A 20,022-nucleotide genomic window follows, 5' to 3' on the forward strand; every position below is an offset into this window, starting at 1 on the left:
AGAATTACGCGCCGCGAGCAGCGAAATAAAATCGAAAACGCCGGACGCCACAGCCGGCACGCTCCGAATTGTCCCCGGCTAGATGCGTTATCCGAGGGAGAGAGAAAGTTCACGCGCTCCGTTTCCAAGTGAATCTGTTCCACGTTTTATCGCGGATGGAATTGCATTCCCCCTCCGGCACGGTCGCGTTTTGCCGAACTCGGTCACGTTGCGACTGTTGACATTTTCGTGTTCTCAGCGGACGTCGTGGGAGTCGTGACGAAGAATCTCAACGCAAGATCGCCGGATCGTTGCGCGAAACGTGAATGGCATCCAGACTGACCCCGATACATTTTGCGACGAGGGCTCTGGATCTTCTACCATCGGCGATGTAGAGACGCGCTGTCGCGTTCTTTTTCGATTAGAATCTCTGTTTTTATATTCTACGAGGCAAGTATCAAGTATATTAAAGTATATTATCTTCGAACAACGTATCCACTGTTAACGAGTACAATCGCGACGCGCGCACAGCCGGAGAACGGCGATTTGTTCGCGCGGAAAGCAAATATTCGCGCGATCCGTTTTAATTAATCGACACTCGTTCGATCGCCCGGACACTTGGCCGGTCTAATTAATTATCATTCATCTAATTAAGTATGAGCGTTGCGCGAGCTCCATCGGATTACGGGTACGCGCTTTAATTACGCCGGCTGGTTCGATCGCGATTTCGGGGCGATATTAATAACAACGTTGTCCTGATCCTCTTTGAAAATTTCTCGCGAGGACGCAGTTTCAATCTCGAACTCGGCCGTAATCTCCGGAACGTAGCGACAAATTCTCTTCTCGATAGATTGTCGATTACCTCGATCGTGGTGACTTCTCTCGAAATTTTATCTCGCTCTCCTCTCAGTTGGCTTTTTAACTGATCGTTGTTTCGTTACCTTGTCTCGAGATGAGACGTGCATTAAATAGAAATCGTCGTCACAAGCCAATAATGGTTAATTGATTCTAACGACACGTGTTTCAGTGTGTTTTAAGGAGATCGTGTCCCATTTCGAAGCGCAAGAAATCAATCTTTCGTTTCGTACGATTTATCGAGCGAATATACAGTCATCGTCGAACTTTGACATTCCTCATTGATTACGCAAAACAGCACGCCGGTTATTCACGTTAGCTGTACGAATGCAAGCTCTTTATTTCGGAGTCTCACATTGTCAATTCCACTTTCGCGACTAAGGTCGTACGAATTTTCCTGTCGGACGAAATCACGGGGTTACACGGCGACTAATTAAGACGAAGTAATTGCTTCTTTAAGCGTTCGCCAATAAGGCTTAATTATCCACTTATCAAGAAATCCCGTCAGGCATGCACGGACTCTGGCGCGCGGAACAATTCCAGCTGTCAGTTTCACCGCGTACACATACACACACACACACACCTACACGCGCGTACATACACGCGCGCGCGCACACAAACACCAGGTAATAATATATTTCGTCACTTGGCCGAATGAAGGAATCCCCCGTCGATCAAGTTACACGCACTTAATCCCAGCACCATTAATCAAGATCAACCGATCCTTTCATCAGCCGTGCGCGAGCCGTCGTTTGATTGTCCTACTCCTGTCCAGAAATACCGGCGCACGCGTGCATTGTCGGAGGACAAGCAAGCAACCCTGTCCGTCAATCTCCAAGTGCCATCATTTGCATAATGACGCCTTTCATCCACTCGTCGTCCGATGGGAAAATAACCCCGCGCTCTTTCATCAACTACGCACGGATCGGACGTATTGAAACGGGCGTGCGCCGTCTTCGACGTGTTGGATTCGTGGTCCGTACGTTCTCTCTGGTGGTGGAGGCGACCGAAGGCTGTTTACAATTCCAAAGACGATCAGAAGAAGATTCTTACAATTGACACCCGTGTAATCAACGCGTCTTCTTCCGTAGAATCTACAATCCTCCCATTGTAATGCGATCTACCATCAAATCAGATTCGATCTGCTATCGAGACGTTCGATTTCTGTCGGAGGCAGGCGGCGAGAGATCGATCCGACTGTCCCGATCTCGAGTGACAAGACAAGGAGAATCGGGCTTTCCACGTCCCGGGGACACAGACTCGCGGGGGGAAGTCGCGTCGACGAACGACCTTCGAACGTTCACCCGCGGAGAAGTTCACGCGGCGCGTCGCGTCGCGCGTGCATCGCGGAAAAACGCGCGTGAGCAGCGAGTGTGACGCGTTCCGCGTTCGTGTTCGACGAGCGAGAGAGAGAGGAGAGAGAGAGAGTGAGAGAGAGCACGCGTGTGCACGTCGAAAGCCTCGCGTGCGGTAAGTGCCGCAACGTGCGTAATAAGACACTGGCGGCCGGATCGGGCCGGTGCTGTTGCGCAGGGCCGCCTCTGCGGAGTACTATGGGGACAGTCGGCGGGTCCACACCGTCTTGCCCCGAGATCCTCGAGACTCGAGACTCCGAGAGAGTACCCGGTGCTCGTGTGTCAGCCGTTCGCGGCGCACACACGGTCACACACACGCAGCAAGGTCGTCCCCGTCCGGGCTCCCGTGACTCCCACCATCGCCGGCTTCAATCATCCTACTTTCCTGGGGCTCCGGGGCCCCCTTTACTCCCACCTTCTTTGCGCCGTGTCTACGGCCAAACTCCGACACCGAACTCTTGCTCCGAACCGGGAAATTTCTCAATTTTCGTCTCTCTCTCTCTCTCTCTCTCTTTTTTTTCTTTCAGTTTTCTCTGTTCGAGCTCTGAATTTCATAGTCAAATTGAAATCAAAAACGTAAAAGAATAGGAGTGGTAAACTAGTAATTAGCCAGTACAGTTTCAGCTGTTTCTTGTACCCAAATTAGCGTTGAACTCCTTTTTTCACCATTGAAGTATATTTTAATATATCGTAACTTGCGACAGAGGCGGCTAACTGGCGGCCCATCACCCTACTTTCCTGATCGCTAGCGCTATCCCTTCCACTATGTTAGCGATGAAGAAAGTAGGGGCAGGGGCCCGCCAGTTAGCCGAACTCTGACTTACGGGACAATTGTGCAAATGATACATCATTAATTCGATGCAATAACTCGCAAATAAAATGAGCATCCATCGAATATTCTTTTTTCACACATTTCCATACGTAAAAGCGAAAACTATATATTTAATACACTGCGCTCTTCTTTGAATAGAATGGTATAAATTTCAGTATTGACACGAAGTAGCGGTAGGAAATAATGTCTGATGAAAAAGCGGTTGTGTTACGTTATTACTAGCTCAGATACCGACAAAAATCTTGAAATATATCGGTATTTCGATCTCAGATTTGGCCAACGTGACATTTTCACGCGTCTCTAACGACGACCGGGTTTTTACGACATCCGGTACCTGTGGGCTTGATCGATTTCTAATACGTGCGCTCGTAAGTCAATGTTGCAAGAAACCGCAGAGAGGGCGGCAAGACGAACGCACTTGTGTCAGCTACGTGGTAATAAAGCGTAACAATAAAAGAGCAACGAGAAACAGTGATATTTCATCTCGTAAATTGTCCCGTCTCGTAAATCGAGTAACACTCGTTTTCGGGATTATAATCTCATTTCGCCGCATCGAGAGACGTTACTGTACTCTATATATAATAATACGTAATGATATATAATAACGTGCAATAATATATACGAGATAATATTGTAATAATATATAATGTGTAACTAATGTTACTGTCGACTTGACACTGAAATTAGCAAAATGGTCAAAATGGCCAATTTATAACATTCCATGGAAACTTTATACATTTATAACAGTATTTTCAGATGCTGGTGATTTTTAATAAAATATTTTAATAGAAGCTTGCGTTTTTTCCTTGCACCTTGCACTTTAATTTCTTTGCTACAAATATTATACTTTAGTCGTCGGTAGTTTCAGTGTTACTCTTTTTCTTTAATCATTTTTCACCGTGTACGTGCATCGTGTACGTTCAATTTATTTTATTTAGAAGAATAACATAATCGTTGATCAGTTGTAAAAATTGAAAAGTAAAACAAAGTTTTGACAAACTTGTACTACACAATAGACGGTAGAACATTTTACGCAACCTTTTATTAAAATTAAAATTTCATGCATTGACGAGATGCAAAGTGTATAGAGTCAGAATTACAATCAATCGACGATAATTAATTGTAAAACGATTGCAATTTTTGTTTTCCTTTTTTTTTTACAAATAATTGCTACGTTCGACAAGCTTGTAGCAACCTTCGAGTTTCATCGTGATACGTCTGTTACAAAAAAAGATGATGGAGCGGAAAGTAAAAAAAAAAATTGCCTCCGTTCGAACACAATAGGAGAAAGCAGCAAGGAAAAAGGAACATTTACGTAACTGAAATAGTTGAATGGTTCGAGACCGGCCTTTATTCTCAACGATGCTTATCGAGGAGTGTTAAATTACGCGGACATTGTACAAGAACAATGTGCATTTCGTATGTCGGGAATTACTGGAATAATGGCGAATACTCCTCAACGAGGCATAAACGCAACAATGGTCACACAGCGATGATAAAAATTTCACGAAAATTGCTTTATCAGACAGCCAGAAGACCGTGAAGCTCGCGGGAGGGAAAAAATGGCTATTCCCATAATTTGTAGATTTTTACACGAATTGTACAAAAAAAAAAAAAAAAAAAAAAAAACTCGCCTGATCACACTTAATTGTCCTTGTCCAAGTATTTCAAACGTAACAGGAGTATCTAGATTCTTCCATCACGTTTTTTTATGGATGAAAATTACTCCTTTTGTGAATATCACAATGTCGAGATTGCAAATTTAAAAGTCGATAAACAATCACAGAGTAATAGAGTCATTGAATTCTCGTAATTTGTAGATTTTCACACGAATACAAAGCATAATCACGCTTAATTGGACGTCCTTGTTCAAGTTCATTTTAAACGCAATAGTGATATCTAAATTTCTCTTTATTTCATACGTTTCGTGGATGATAATTATTTCTTTTACAAGTGTTCATTTCGAAATCATATATAAATGATTTAAAAAATTTGTTAGCATTATATCAAAATATTTCAGTAATTGTAAAGATACTGTAGTATTAAATTCACCTCGTAAACATTTTGTAAATCTCCTGCTTCAATTTCAGCAACGAATCGATACATTTTGCAAAAGTTACAAACTACCATTGTGTTATTAACATTTCACGACGTAAGATTCCTCAGACTTTAAAAAATTTGTCGTTATTACATTGAAAATTTTCAGTAACTTTAAAGATGGTAAAATCATGTTATAAAAATGAAACTAAATAAATGAATATTACTCCTGCGGCAGATTTAGTTTCTTGCTTCAATTTCAGCAACGAATCGATACATTTTGCAAAAGTTACAAACTACCATTGTGTTATTAACATTTCACGACGTAAGATTCCTCAGACTTTAAAAAATTTGTCGTTATTACATTGAAATTTCTCAGTAATTTTAAAGATGATAAAATCATGTTATAAAAGTGAAACTAAATAAATGAATATTACTCCTGCGGCAGATTTAGTTTCATGCTTCAATTTCAGCAACGAATCGATACATTTTGCAAAAGTTACAAACTACCATTGTGTTATTAACATTTCACGACGTAAGATTCCTCAGACTTTAAAAAATTTGTCGTTATTACATTGAAATTTCTCAGTAATTTTAAAGATGATAAAATCATGTTATAAAAGTGAAACTAAATAAATGAATATTACTCCTGCTGCAGATTTAGTTTCATGCTTCAATTTCAGCAACGAATCGATACATTTTGCAAAAGTTACAAACTACCATTGTGTTATTAACATTTCACGACGTAAGATTCCTCAGACTTTAAAAAATTTGTTGTTATTACATTGAAATTTCTCAGTAATTTTAAAGATGGTAAAATCATGTTATAAAAATGAAACTAAATAAATGAATATTACTCCTGCTGCAGATTTAGTTTCATGCTTCAATTTCAGCAACGAATCGATACATTTTGTTAAACAAGGCAAACCACATTGTGTTATATACTGATATTTCACGACGCAAGATTCCTCAGACCTTGCACTTGGAGACATTTTACTTTTCCGCGAGGTCACGCGAGCGCAAGAGGCTACAACATACTCAGGTGCAACTAGAGGTGTCGATAGTTTGCTCTCCTGTTATCGTCAACAGAGAATTCCAAGAGGGAAAGCTCTTTCGTTTTTCTCGAAACTTACGGGAGATCGAGCCGCGCGATAACTATAGCACGCACGCCACGGCCGAACGTCTCTCGTTTAACTCAACGGGTGAAATCAATTGCATTCCCCGCGGCGCGGCGGATGCAGCGAGATTTACCGTGCAAAAGCACGGTCTTTGAAGTTGAAGAAGAGAGCGAAGAGTTGCAGCGTAAGAACGTTTACGTCCCGAAAAAAAAAAAAAAAAAAAAAAAGGAAGAACCGGGTCGTGCCCCGCCGCACGCACACGCATGATGCATGCCTCGTGAATTACGTCTCGAATTTTGCAAAAATTTCTCTCGTAGAAATTTCTCCCTCGATGCTTCGTGGATTCGCATACAGGCAATCGCGAATATTTTACGATCGTGATGTAAGCTTCGCTTGAAAAATAAATTATCTTAAATGAGCACGCGCGACCGTTTGGAAGTAAAATTTGAAGGATAATCGCGTTTCGTTTCACTTCGAAAGCATTCACGATTATTAACTGTAGTGTTTGCTGGTGAAAGTGCGAAAAAGATAAGCAAATGCGCGTTGATTAAGGAGTGAAAATTAACGTTAAGAGATATCTCGGAATGTTTAAATATTCCAGAGTTGCAAAAGAGTGTTATAAACGAGCGACAAACCTCGAGGTTATTAATTTGCACGATCGGTATTATCAAACTGTCGAAGCGGAACGTTCCAATAATTATAAAGTTTATTTCTGTAAATATTATAAGAGAGAATATCTCGGAATTTTTAAGTATTTCAAAGCTGCAAATTTATAAACGAACTTCGGAAATTGGAAATATTAATTTGCAAGGTTGATGAGAAATACACACGTCTGAAAGCGGCCTCAGATAATTACAGAGAGAAAACCATTTATATCACAAGCGAAGATATCTCGGAATTTTTAAATATTTCACGTTGTATTTGTTGCAGATTTACAAACGAACGGCGAAACGAACTTTGGAAATATTAATTCGCAAGATTAATGTTGAAAGCGATCCTAAAGCGGCTTCAAAGAGCGTTCCAGTAATTAATCCTGTTTGCACTTCTCCCTTCGTTGAAATTCTCATTTCAAGTATACTCTGAGATTTGTCGATCTCCGCGTTTGCGTAAATACCTTTTTTTTAAATCGGAAAGCAAATACAATCGTTTTGTGTACACGCATCGCGAATTAAAGGTTATTAATTACGTGGGTTACCACTCGTGGCAAAGACTCGGTACGATATGCACGAACTGCAAGGTACAAACTTATTGAACGTGAGAATGTGCAGGCGATGAGTTATCAATCTTGCCGGGTTGCAACGGCAGAAAAGAAAAGAAAAAAAAAAAAAAGAAAGAAAGAGCTTTGCAGCATGAAACAAAACGGCGGAGGGACACAATCCTCGTTTGCACGCACAGCGTGGAGCTCGTGTGGGCGAGGAAGAGCTTTCGCTCAAGTCAATGACTTCGACTTAACACAATAAAAGTGCTGCAACGTTTCTTTCTCCTCTTTTCACTTCCTGGTTGGCGAAAAGACGGGTTATTGCAAAAAATGAGAAAAAAATGCGCAAAGACGGCCGTTTCGATGTTTCTCTTTGTCGAACAGTTTCCAAACAGATCTGTTCCGTTGACTCGTGTTTAGCTTCTTAACCCCTTCCCTTGAAATATCAAATCACTAATGGTACTAATTACGATCTCTCTCTTTCGGTTTGAAAAAAGACGAAACAATTAAATTCCCTATTTTGAAAATTAGAAAGTACAAGTCACCTTGCACGTGACGCAATTATAATAATGAATGTCTGGAGGGCAAGGAATTAGTACGTTCCAGCTTCCTTTTTTTCTGTAAATTTGCAAATTAATTTCATTCACGATTTAGTATTTTTCGCTGTTGCTGTACAGGCACGCGAACTGTTTCAAAGGGATCACCTACTACTTCGTTCAAAGATCTCGTTGAACAAAAAATTAAACTGTCTCTCTGCAGTACTACTCTCTTGTTCTCTCTCTCTCTCTCTCTCTCTCTTTCTCTCTCGATGGAAATGAGATATCGAAAACCGTTGCAATTGCTGATTGCACTTAACGGTTAATTCTAAACCGCTTTGATACCAGGATCGAGGCGATTCTGCCTAAGTGTAACTGCAGTTTGCACGCGAACGGTTGCATGCAACAAGCAATTAAACATACGCATCTGGTTCCGCGGTTCACGGTTCCCTTTTCGAACAGCCGAACAACTTGGCGCGGCCGCCAGCCAAACGAAAGCAATAACGATTAAAATAATACGATACGCGGAATGCGATAAAGAATGGCCCATTATTTTCATTATTCCAGTTGCTGAACGAGGTAGAACGTCGATTGGGAGAGAAATTCGCTCGGATAACCGAGCTGGAGGAATCAAATTTATGATCAAAGTGTCATAAATCGACTTCGAATCGAAAATCGAACCGTGTCTGATAATCAAAAATAGATGCTGTACAATTTTCATCGCCCCTTCATCTGGTGAAATTTGTTTCAAGAGTTTTCTCTTGAATTAAATACGAGATCCATTTATACACGCAACTCGATTTTCAAGCTTCTACACACAGATGAAAATTTCTCTTATTATTCAAGATAGTTTGAAATTCGAACAACATCGATTCCGACTAAATTCTACGTACCTTTCTCTAAATTTAATAATATTTCATTCATCTTTCAATTTCAGCGATGCTGTTTTCCCTTTGCTGGTATTTTCGTGGTACAGTGTGAAATGGTATAAATGAAATGAATACTTAAAAAATGGCGATTAGAGGCAAGGTTACGTGTTCCAAAATATAAACCTTGCTCGACGTATATAATCGTATATTTAGTCACGCTAATAATGCACATTGTTCGATCGATGTTTTTAATCAATCATTTCAACGCTCATTATCTAGTATCTCCTCTTGTAATTTTTCACTCAGTCTTCATATCTCATTACATTTAAAATTTTTATAATTGTATCACTTTTGCACTAATGGCTATTCTTTTACTCGTGAAAAATGAATTTAAAATTTTTATAATTGTATCACTTTTGCACTAATGGCTATTCTTTTTCTTTTACTCGTGAAAAATGAATAAATAAATAAATAAATATAGTTGAAACGTGTACGTGAATAATTAGGCTATATTCGGATACTGAAAATTCGAATGGTCGACGTTCTAATGTAATTTCATCCATATTACTGTAAATACTCCACCGAAATGAAATTTAAAAACTAAACGAGACTCTCTCTTTAACCCATTGACTTACATTGACGTGACATATACGTCAAGCTTTGCAGAATCGGCAAGGAAAATGACGTACTAGGTTCCGCCGTAGCCGAAAAGTTTCTTTTTTTTTTCAGGGTTCAGAACATTTTGTAAGAGCCATTCCGAAAGAACAGAAACCTCAAAGAATGTGTGTGGTATGCAAGGCAAAGAATAAGAGAATGTCTTGTTGCATTGCATATTCCAGACTGCTTTGATATGAGATATACCACAAACGTAAAAATTTTTAATTTCACATGAAACCTCAAACATCACACAACATAATATACACACACCAGTAAAAGGTAAGATTTTTACACTTAAACGTCAAGAAAAAAATAATTTCATTAGTTTTGTAAATCGCTTAATTCTCCATGAAAAATGGTAATTCTGTGCATGTAGTAATATTCTTAATTAAGCCAAAGGGTTAAGAGACCTTGCCCTCTGATTTAAGAAACGATTTAAATGAAATATATTTCGAAAATTGCTGGATGCCGAAGGATAGTTTCAAATTGCGCGCCGAACGATAGAGCTACTTGGAGAAAGTAGGAGAAAGGAAAACTGTCTATCTGAATTAATTTGGCTGTCAGATAAATCCCCAAGTTTACTCTCTTTCGATTTTATAACAACGGGTAACGAGAAGAATTTGGAAGCAAGCAAGCAAGCAAGAAAGAAAGAAGACCTTTCCAGTACCCCGATGTACGTACCGATCCATTGAATTTGCAGACGTACCTGCACATGTGTTGCGTGCGCGCATGTGTGCGTGTGCACGCGCTCGTTTCGTATAAATGCGCAAACTTAAGCGTAAATGGACGAGCATGTGCTGGCGTGCATGTGCTCGATCGTTTCGCCGGGACCATTTGGAAGAAGAAGAAAGGAAAGGCAAGGGGCGAGCGAAGAGGAAGGGGGGGGGGGGGGGGGATGGGGAATCGTACATGAAAATTACATACTCGCCGGGACCTGCACTTAAAAGGTCTCGAACGTATAACCGTAGGCAACTAAAAGCTTCGTATACGTCAATGCCAGATTCGTGATATTTCGTAACCGGTGGGCACCCAGTCGAGTACCAGTTCCCTTTTAATTGCGAACGACAGACCAAGAGAATTATAACCAGGCGGTGGCGCTGCCATTGAAAACATCGATCGAACGCGTTAGTTCTTCTTTCAAATCGTCGGGATTTAGATTTTCAGAGACAGAGTATTCCGCGTAATTTCTGACAGTATCAAATTGTTATTGGATTGGCCGATAAGTCCTTTGGTATTTTTTTTTTTTTTTTTTTTTCTAAGCAAATAATATGAAACTTATTTTTTCTTTTTTTCGTACTGAACGACAATTTGCATTCAATAATGTATTTTGGTTACGCTACATTTTGTCGCGTTTATCTTTCTAGGTGATTCACAATGGACAACTCACGCTTGGTCAACTTGCTCACAACTTTTTTTAAAAAAGTAAGCTCGAAATGTCAAATTTCAGTATATTTCAATATATCAGTTTTATGGTAGATAAAAGATAAGACATTGAAATATAAATAAATGTTTTAAAAAAATTAATTTAACAATAAATAAACTTGAGATATATATCTTGATCTCTATACAGCTTGATAATACAATATTTTGAGGAACATAAAAATATATATTATTTATAAATGTCCTGAGAAATACAAGCGTGTATATTATTTACTTATACTAAATTAATTATTATTTAAACTAAATTTCTTACATGTACTAAATGTATATTATATTAAAATACAATTATAAAAGAATCATAATAATTATAAAATTATAAAATAATTATAATAATTATAAAATTATAAAATTATAAAATAGTTATAATAATTATAAAATTATAAAATTATGAAATAGTTATTATAATTATAACATTTTATTATAATTTATTATAATTATAAAATTTTATTATAATTTATTATAATTATAAATAGTTATTATAATTATAAAATTATAAAATTATAAAATTATAAAATAGTTTATAATAATTATAAAATTATAAAATTATAAAATAGTTTATAATAATTATAAAATTATAAAATTATAAAATTACAAAATTACAAAATTATAAAATTATAAAATTACAAAATTACAAAATTATAAAATTATAAAATAATAAAATAATCATAAAATATTATAGCACATTTCTATAATAATGTCTTCATATCTGTCAAACGGATGAACTGATCTCCGGATGAACAGATTGAACTGTAGTTACTCACGTTTTACAACGCCTACGACTGTCGGAAAAAGAACCTCACGGACTTATCGGCTAACCTAATATCTCAATCGTATTTTGTGTTTCATGAAAGAAGAAAAAAGAAAAGTAAACAGAAACAAGGCAAAGAGGAGACAAGCGTCGACGAGCGTTACCTTAGCAGTAACGAATCTTTTGGAGAACGGTTCTGCCATAATAGGTAGACATCACTTCCCATCTGGTCGCCAATGTTTCCGGTTAGTTTTCACAAAAGAGAACTCTGGGTCACGTAAGTCGCGAAGTGAACGCGCGTTGTTCAACAACTTTTTCTGCGCGCGTTGAGCAACACTTCATCGGCTTCATCGAGCTTCTTGCACTTTTTCCCCCAACGACGTTCGAAATTACTCGCACCGCTTCACCGACGTTTCTGATCTCGTGTTTCACGCGGCATTTTTCAAACTCACTTTCCTCACGTTGCTTCACTTTGTTCTCCGATCATCTCGCGACGCTTCGTGTACCCTGCGCAAATATTTAACTGTTTGACTTTTTCAACGTCAGTTCATAGTTACGAAACAAAAGAGCTAATCTGATCGAGAAACGACAATATTGGAACGATGAAAATTCAAAATCGGGAAGACAGAACTGTTGACCCTTTGAACTCGTAGCATTGCCATAAAACTGTTTGACCTTCGAGATCACGCTCAACAATAATCATTTACTGAGTTTTATCACAAAAGATTGTAAAAAATAATAATGGTAATAAATATTATTAAATTATACTATATAATGTTATATCATTATAAATATGTATAAATATTATTAAATTATATTATTATAATGGTAATAAATATTATTAAATTATACTATAATTACAGTATATTGCTAAGTTTTCTAACCGTTTATCAAAAAAAAGAAAAACATATAAAACACAAATTACATTATAATAGCAGTGAATTTTAGTACATCAATTCGTCCAATTTACCTTGAAATAAATACAAGTGGACGACGTTGGAAACAAATCGAGTTCAAAAGGGTTAAACTTCAAACGTGACGTTGAAAGATGAAACGTAATTATTATAATATAACGATGCACTGACGTGCACGTTTCTTATCATTGCGCATTATCCTTAGACAGCAATTTCGAGGCTGCGTAAATTGCGCGTTAGCCAGCAAATAGTAAACTGAATTTTGACGACAGATATTGGAAATACGCCGAACAAGATTTGTATATTTTCATTGTCTAACCTAGATTTAGCTAACCTAAACCTAACTAGCGATTTAACCTCTTGGCTGCGAAGAACGAGTACACTTGTTACGAAGAAATGGCAATTTTCTTGTGCAACGACGAGAAAAGTATAATTATAATTTTTTACTTAAAAATTGAATTTTTTGTACAAACAAACAGTGAAACATTTGCAAATTCTAGACATTTTTAGAATATCTTGACTTGACTTTCTACATCATTTCTAGATATTTCTTGCCACTAATAAAATTATTGATTTCTCAAAAAAAAAAAGAAAAGACTAGTGTTATTCTCTTAGAATTTAATTCAATTTTACAATTTTAGCAGCTGCACATACTCTGTGTTGGACGAGTATGATTGTCATCCAGCGTCGTTCCAGCGACACAATGTGAACAAACACTTTCGAAAGCGACACAACAGCTAAGAGGTTCAACTGTTTACGATTCGAAAACGAGAGGTGTTCAGATTACGAGTAAAAAACTGTACAAAACTGACACAATGAGACGAATGTTAAACTCGATTTCAGATCACTTGGTAACGCGGAACGTAACGTTAACCGAGGAGGAAATTTCAATCCTTCCTTCGAGCGTTGGCAACCATCGATCGAGAGGGAACGGTCTCAGGAGCGGGGAATGCTTTTAAACCAGTCAAATTATTCAATTCTCAAGGTCGCCGCCTTTGTCCACAGCCAAGAAATACCAATCGACAAGAGCCACTGCATTTCCAGGTCAGTCGAATCATCGATATTTCCACGGGAAGTGTCGTCGATCCTCAAAGTTTCTTGTTTTTTCTTTTTCTTCTTCAAAGGTATTCTAAACGATCAACGATCCGATTAGAAGAAATCGTCAGGAATCGCATTTATCGATTCGGAAGGCGTACCTGGAGCGTTCGTATACAAATCGAAGTATCTCGCGCGATTGACACTTTCTCTCTCTCTCTCTTTTGATCACATCGTGAAATCTCAAGAGCTACGCAGAGTGTAATTTGCGAGCGCGACAGAAAGATCGTAATGGCCGAGTAAGAGGAAGAAGAAGGTCGTCGTAGCGACAATTTCCATCAAGCCGGCAATCGCGAATCCAAGAATCGCGGCGAAGCGAGAGGCAAGAAGAAGAGCGGATTGCTCGCAAAACACAGCCCCAAAGTCGTCGAGCGAGGTGGCGCGCGATCGCGATGAGAATCGGCGGCGATCGGTAGCCGAACGCGATGGCGTCGCCGTCGTCGTCGCGATCGGAGGCACGAGCCGAACTGGTGGCAGCTCGGATCGGTGAACTGGCCGGCCGGTGTCCGGGTTATCAGGACCGTAGATCCGACAGACGGAAGGTCGAGAGCGGTTCGACGTAACCGGCTGAATCACGGTGGTGGTGGCGACGGAGGAGGTCGGAGCAAAGGAATCGAAGGTGGGCAAAAGATTCTGGCGAGACGGAGGAGGCGCGCGACGAAACGCGACTGGGCCCGGCAGCACCGTAAGAGATTTTTACCATTACTGCTACCGGGGGCCTGACGATAGCTACGTGGACGTAGCAATCGCTAATGGCCAATGGCACGGATAAGAGGAGAGTATAGAGCGGAGGAGAGCTCGTTCGGAGGTTAGGACGAAGCTGGCCAGAGAAAGACGGGGTGACGAAGCCGGAAAGCGGGCGAGAACCCACAGTTTGGTGGAGCGTGTCCTCTCTCACTCCTCTGGAGAGGAGAGGCTGTGGCACAGAGAGGAGGCAGAGGTGAGTTCGGCAAAGGCCGGTCAGGCACCTGGGCGACACTCACCTCTTCCAACTGTTCTCTCTCAGCATGCTGCCCCGTGCCCTACCGTAGCGCAGTTCCTTTCGTTTGCGCGTCGCCTCATGCTCGGATCCAGTGCTTCCTGAATTGCCGCGCGAATCCGTCTATCCCTTACATTCGCGTACAACCTCTTGCCACCGCACGTCGAGAATTTTTTGCCCCAAAATTGTAATATTTTCTCAGTTTTTAAATATATAATTATTGAGAAGTAATAAATTTATTATTTGTTTTGCCTATTTTACTTATAATATATTAATATACTTAAAATTGTAATATATATATATATATATATTTGTCTATTATACTTATAATATATTAATATACTTAAAATTGTTATATACATATTACAATTTTAAGTATATTAATATATTATAAGTAAAATAAGCAAAACAAATAATAAATTTGTTACTTCTCAATAATTTCTAACCAGTGATATCGACAAGTTCAAAAAGAAAACCAACGAATTATTGTATACGGTTTGGCCACTCGTTATGGTCCGCAATCAGTTGCCAGCGCAAGTGGTTAACGTTCAACGCGCTACTCTTTCAAATCCGATTTTTCATTTTTCGTTTGCTTTGGTTTGAAAACGATTAGGCATATCGTTGAACATTTCTCTTGTTGAATATCATTGAGCATTGTCCAGTTTGATTGGAAATATGTACAACGGGACGTCGGTTGCCCCGAAACGTCGATCGTTCGAATTTCGATTATCCAAATACAGTTTAATTATGTATGTATGTACATTATGTTTGAGCTATAGATACGTACACGCATAGTCTATTGACTTGGCAAAGGCTAGATTGACACATGAAAGGCTAGTTTGCAGATCCTCTTTCATATTCATTGTTTAGACATGTTTCGTACGCAAATTTGTAGTTGATTTCAGTATATTCTGACTTTCGTATATTGTAAAGTTCTAAAAATGAATGACTATATATAGGTATATATTATATATATTATATTATATTATATTATATTATATTATATTATAGATATGTATTATATTATATTATTATATATTTTATGTAGGTATATATTATATGAATATAAGATGTTGAAAAAGCAAGATAACGAAGATAATCATTATGTACAAATTGTATATATATATATTTTTTGTCGTTTTTTAATTTTTCATTACACAGTCATCCCTCTTATTTTATTAATCATTATGAACAACCGTATATACATATATATATATATATATATTTTTTTTTTGTACAAATCGTATATATATATATATTTTTTTTCTTCGTTAGAAAACTTAAAATTCATCATTTTTAATTTTTAAGTCATTACATGTTCATAGTATACATCGCAGCGATTTCATTAATTAAAGATACGTTTAAAATTCACACTCTGAAGATCGAGATTAAAGCAAGAACCCCCAGCGCCGTTGCAATCTAATAAAATCTTTTATCAATTTAATTTCTATTCAGTGCGAAACATATTGGGGAGGCAATATTCACTCAATAAGAGTAGTTACTAATCTCCTATGCTTTCCTATACTATAATTTCATGATCAGTGATCGACACCGTCACGACAATACAGACTGAAAGTCGACTAACTTACACTCTAAGTAGATGAAGACGATCTACGTCAGACATTCGAGAGTTGTAGCTTTCACAGTATTTCGAGTATGGCCTTCACACTTCTTGAGTATCGAGTGATCTCGGTGTTTCTTACTTCACATCGACTTTCTCCTTGCGACTCGCGAAGAGAATTGAATTCACGCGTCGGAATTTATCGTCTATCGATCGTTCGAAAGCCAAAGTGACGTTAATCCGCCCGTTTCTCTGACAATGAGACGTTGATGCAACGATGATCCGCTGGTTCTTTTCGTCTTCATCTTCATCTTCATCTTCATCGTCGTGGGTCAAGCTCGTTCGGCTCGCGTCGGCCATTAAACATAACGAGCCGAGAAGCACCACGCACGATTATCTCCGCAAGCGAGCATGCTAATGCGTCGACGTGCATTCTCGTGTCTTTCGTTCGCTCATAACGTTACTTTGCACGCGTTTATCGCGGCGAGTTCGTTTCGTGAAATTTCATGACTGGCCAACATTGCCCAAAATCGCTTTGGCTCATTCTCTTTCACTCCCTCCTTTCACTTTGCTTTCATTACGTTCTCGCTACTTTTCAGTAGCTGCGAGTAATCAGTTAATAATCGTCAAACGATTGTTTCTGAATTTATTCAAGCTGATAATTCTCTCGTTTCTGTGCAGAAGAAAAGTTCGTCAAATTTCAATATGCTCCAGTAGGAAGTTTACACGCGTTAATTTTTCATTATTTTTATTATAATGTGTAGAAGATGATGTTTCCAGTATGTACACAGATTGACTTTCACACAATACAGTCGCAAGATAGCGTACACAAGCAGTCATAGCAAAGCAAAAAATTAAAAATTTTATATTTAATATATAAATTTGACAATAAATTAATTATATATATATATATATATATATATATATATATATATATATATATACATACCTAATTAAATTTTATACTGATGACATAAATTTATAGTATAGTATCTATTAATTTATTATTCTATCTAAATACCAATCATAAAATTTTTAACAACCAACTAAAAATTAAAAATTTTATATTTAATACATGAATTAATCATTTTATCTATAAATTTTACCAATCATGTATACAACGAACTGATCAAGCCCAGTTTCAAAATATTCTAAAACGTCCAAAATTTACAAACACGTTTTATTTATTTTCCACAAGAAATTTAATCCAAGCAACAAATTGCAATTACTTTCCTCGCATGACCAGTACACTCGTCGTTATACAAAAAATTGTCGAGTGACGAAAATTCTTCGTGTACCTCGTCATTCACAACTAAGAGGTTGAACTTGCTTTCCGCTACATTTAAAGTGTACAATCCGACAGCTAAAAGATCTCTTGATGCGCGATCGCTACATATTGAAACAAGAACGTCAAGAATTCTCGTTCGTAGAGGTCCGAGAAGATACGTACATTCATACAGCTCGTTATCAACAGCTTTCTCCGTAAGTCAACTCGCTGAGATTGCCGATTCCATCGGACGTACACGCATCTCTGGACACGTATCAGTTTCGTCTCGATTCGACGAAAGTATCGTCAATTAGTCAGTAGCAGAATTCGAAACTATCCAGAGTTCGTTCGTTTTCTCGCCCATTTCCCATTTATCCGGTTTCGCGAATTTTTGTGTGTTCGAGCCTGCGTGCGTGAGCGAGACAAGAAGAAAAAAAGAAGGAAGATGCGAAAGATGAACGTTACCAAAAAGAGCCGGTTGGGTACATCCAGAAGGAGTAGCTGGTCGGACGAAAAAAGAAAAAAAAAGAGAGAAAAAAAAAGAGAAAAAGAAAAACGACGCCCGACGTCCTTTCTTCCAATGCATAAGCGTGCCTTCGTACAGGTATTAAACCTCCCTCTCTCCTCCACTCTGCCGTGTCTCCTCTCTGTCGCTCGCGTGTACGCTCCGGACTATAGTCATCGGATTCTCTTTTAAGGGACCGTGCTAAGACTGCCAGATGAAAGTATATAACCGGTTCGCAGCTGCAGCCAGACTGGAGACCGGAGACCGGAGACTGGGCATCGGCCGGCAACCAACAACCGCACACCGTGGCACATCTCCACGGCACACACCGTGGCGCCAGGGGCGGATTCACAGCAGCGTTCACAGCTGCACACGAAGCTGCCGCGTCTCCTGCGTTTCGAAACTTTAATCCCATCTCTGACCTCTCGATGAATCGATCGACTCAGACGAGATAAGTACGATACACGTGCAAGTATGTACTTTCTGGCAACATGCGATTCCCTTCGTCCCTTGATTATTCGTCACTCGCTCGATCGATACGCTCGTGATCTTTAAATGTCAATTCAACCTCTTGCGCTGGAATGACGTGCCACACACGTCGAGAACTTTCTTGTCCCAAATTGCAACATTTTCTCAGTTTTAAGTATATATTTAAATGTAACCCAGGCGGAACAAACGATACGTTTATTACTTGTTAATTTCTATTCACGACGAGTTCAAAACGAAAGCGACGAATCATTGTATACGGTTTGGTCGCTCGTTATGGTCCGCAATCAGTTGCCAGCGCAAGTGATTAAGGATACCTATAACAATATCGTTTTCTGACACTGTAGAAAATTTTTATTTTATTTAAAAGTTAAACTTTAATCTGTAATATAATTTAACAATAAACACACTAAACGTCAATGTATTTAACTAGAATATAGGTTATATTAGGCATAACATAGGTTATGTTATAACATATTATATATTATAGCATAACATGTTACAATAAGCAAAATTATATATTTAAGTAAAACAAAATAGGCGAAATAAATAATAAATTTGTTACTTCTCAGTAATTTCTATCCAGTAATATCATACCGATGAGTTCAAAATGAAAGCGACGAATTATTGTATACGGTTTGGTCGCTCGTTATGGTGCGCAATCAGTTGCCAGCGCAAGTGATTAAGAATACCTATAACAATATCGTTTTCTGACACTGTAGAAAATTTTTATTTTATTTAAAAGTTAAACTTTAATTTGTAATATAATTTAACAATAAACACACTAAACGTCAATGTATTTAACTAGAATGTAGGTTATATTAGGCATAATATAGGTTACGTTATATATTATAGCACAACATGTTACAATAAGTAAAATTATATATTTAAGTAAAACAAAATAGGCGAAATAAATATTACATTTGTTACTTCTCAGTAATTTCTATCCAGTGATATCGTACCAACGAGTTCAAAACGAAAGCGACGAATTATTGTATACGGTTCGGTCACTCGTTATGGTCCGCAATCAGTTGCCAGCCAAAGTGGTTAAGGATATCTATAATAATGTCGTTTTTTGACACTGTAGAAAATTTTATTTTATTCAAAAGTTAACACAGCTTTAATCTGTAATATAATTTAACAATAAACACACTAAAGATTAATATATTAACATGTTACAATAAGTAAAATTATATATTTAAGTAAAACAGAATAGGCAAAACAAATAATAAATTTACTACTTCTCAGTAATTTCTATCCACTGATATCGTACCGACGAATTCAAAATGAAAACGACGAATTATTGTATACGGTTCGGTCACTCGTTATGGTCCGCGAACCAGTTGCCAGCGCAAGTGGTTAAAAGCGGCACCACAAGAGATTTAGAACGGTACACTTTCTGCAACGAAACTCGTTGATTTTTGACAAATCACAACGTGTTCATTCCTAGACTTTATCTTCCTCAAGTTCTTGACAGAAGGACAGGACGTGAAAAAGATGAGATTTAAAATGACGGGAGTATACGTATAGATACACCTCGTCGTGATAAATTATCAAATTTGTCCATCGCTCAATGACAATTAACGCTTCA

At 38.2% G+C, this 20,022-nt stretch overlaps 1 long non-coding RNA gene across 1 annotated transcript in view; it reads right to left on the bottom strand.

Annotated features, from left to right (window-relative positions):
* LOC122539024 overlaps positions 1–2,444 on the bottom strand; it is an 8,951-nt gene extending 6,507 nt beyond the window's left edge. Inside the window, exon 1 of the long non-coding RNA XR_006308971.1 lies at positions 1–2,444. This exon is cut by the window's left edge and continues 606 nt beyond it. This is a non-coding gene — a long non-coding RNA (uncharacterized LOC122539024).
* Between the last annotated feature and the right edge of the window lie 17,578 nt (positions 2,445–20,022).

Source organism: Frieseomelitta varia, unplaced genomic scaffold (assembly GCF_011392965.1).
Source record: "Frieseomelitta varia isolate USP_RPSP 00005682 unplaced genomic scaffold, Fvar_1.2 scaffold_188, whole genome shotgun sequence".
NCBI classification, from domain to species: domain Eukaryota; kingdom Metazoa; phylum Arthropoda; class Insecta; order Hymenoptera; family Apidae; genus Frieseomelitta; species Frieseomelitta varia.